Genomic DNA, 2,416 nt, shown 5'->3' on the forward strand with positions numbered 1-2,416 from the left:
CCACATGCACCCTCCTCGAGATATCCTCAGGTGAAGGTGGCCCGTCCTGAGCACGGATCGTACTCGGTGCCGGTTAGCCCGCACCCTTGTTAGTCTTTCTTTTGCGTGCCTTCTTCTTCTCCTGTAATGGGACCGAGTTCTGCTCACAGACCGCCTTCTTGAGTGTGTTGGGGCTGATCATATTTCGCACCTCGCCTATCTGAGGCTCGGTGAAGTTGGCAGCTGGAGGCGTCTCCTGAGAGCTGAACTGCAGACGACGCCTGTTGCAACTTGGCTTCTCCGCGATACCAGCTAGATCACGCACGTCTTTTGTTGGGTTGGGTTCTTGAGAAGGAGGCCCCATGAAGTCGCCACCATACCCATGATCGGCAAAGTACTGATCGACATTGGCAAATGTATCATCGTCGTCGTCGTTCTGATCCTGTGCCATATGCATGTTTGGATCCAGTGGCATAGGGATGTCCGGCACCGTTGCGGCGGTCTTGCCATGGGGCCGACTTGGCGCCGGCACGACTGGCGGTGTTGTCTTTGGGGTGGTGTCCCCCGCCCCCAAACGAATCTGGCTCTTCGGCCAAAGCAGGGGCCAGCTCAGGCAGGCGCTGAGGGTCATCACGTCATCATCGTCGGCCCCGACGGGTCGAATCGGAGGTAACAACTCGTCGCAGCCTAGCAGCACCCGAACCAGTTGAACCCTAAACAAGTTGGGTGGCATCTGGGTACCGTGGAACAAGGGGTTGCCCGGTTGAACGATTTTGCCCTTGGCGACATCGACCAACTCGTTGTTCACGAAGTGCAGGAGAGTGCACGGAACGTCGGCGGCGCCCTGCGAAAACATGTAGGGCGTCAGGGATGCCCAGTCAAAGGCAAGGAGATGAAGTCCTCGGCCGAGAGAGGCTTAATTAGTTACCGTGATGATGGCGTCGAGCTCGGCTAATGTCGAGGCACCGCCAACGGCGGGCGTGCAGTTGACGGAGGGGCCGCTTGCTGCAGAGGTGCCGGCCGACGTACACCCGGGTGCATTAAGCTCCCGTGCCGGTGTCGGAGACACCAATGCCGCCTCCGCCGGAGACACCAATGGCCCCGCCATCGCGTTCTGCGAGTTGCTGGCCGTGAAGCTAGGAATCGGGGGGGGGGCCCTGTTGGCCGCCCGCAATCCACGCACTAATCCCCTGGATCAAGGTAGGCACAATGGCGGTGATCGTCGCTCCGAGTTGTTGTTGCACTTGCTCTTGGACAATCTCCGGAATCCGCGCCACCTGTGCCCTGAGTTCTTGAACCTCGCGCGCCTGGCTTTCCGAGCCGGTCTTTTTCTCCTTTCGCCCACCAGTGTTATAGTATGACGACCATTTTGTCGACAAGCCTTTGCCGGCCACACGACCAGCTGACGTCGGCTTACTGAGCTTATCCTTGTTCTTCATTACATTCAACGCCCTATTTAGAGTGGTGTCCCAAGGGTTGCTCTTAGTCGACCCCGCGCTACTTCTTTCAGTCGCCTGCGGAAGGAATGTGAACCATTTAGAAATTTGGCTTCATTAATTAGAATGCAACCATATGGAGCTAATTACGCGGGGGTGTATTCCTTACCAGAACAAGCTCAAGCGCCCTGGTCTTCGGATCCGTGGTAAGCTCCTTTGTTTTCGGGTCCTTCTTGTATCGGGCCCTGACAAACTTCCTGGTCTGCTTGTCACCGTATTTATCGAAGAGGGGTGGTAGGCCTTGCTCGGCACGGTCCGCCTCCTCCTTGTCCCATATAGGCTCCGCCACTCTGTAACCGCCGGGACCGAGTGTGTGTTCCCCTAAGTTCAGCTCCCGCATTTCTTTCCCCCACTTACTTGATTCAGAGCTTGCGGTGCTCGAGCAATTGATCTTGAAGTCATTGTAGTCATCTTCGGTGATCGAAGGATTTTTCTCCTTGATCTTCTCATAACTCTCACCTTTCTCGATCATTCTCTTCACATTTCTTTTCCAAGTAGACAGGGCCGTGCTCATCTTCGTGAGGGCAGCATTGTTCACTTTATTCCCTTTGAGGCTTGTGTTTTCAAATTCAGCGGGGAACTTGTATCGTTCGTGCAGCTTCGTGAAGAGGAGGTTGCGCAAATTCCCTCGGTCAGGATGCCTGAGGTTCTCGGTGTTGATCGAGACGGTGCTCCGGAGAATGCACCCGAGCTGAAGCGAGTACCCCTTGACTATTCGTTCGGGCGCCATTGGATTCCCGTTGGAGTCCACTTCAGTAACTTCCTCCTTGAGGGTGCGGAGCACGGTCGGGCGCCGGTCCTTCCGTTGCCTCTTCGGTTAGCTGCCATCTGTGCGTGCACCGCCATCATCAGTGGTGGCATCCTAGGCGGCACCATCAGTGGTGGCATCAGTGGGGTCATCCTTGGCGGTACCATCAGTGGTCTCAGGATCGGTGGGGAAG

Source organism: Triticum dicoccoides, chromosome 7A, assembly GCF_002162155.2.
Source record: "Triticum dicoccoides isolate Atlit2015 ecotype Zavitan chromosome 7A, WEW_v2.0, whole genome shotgun sequence".
Lineage (NCBI taxonomy): Eukaryota > Viridiplantae > Streptophyta > Magnoliopsida > Poales > Poaceae > Triticum > Triticum dicoccoides.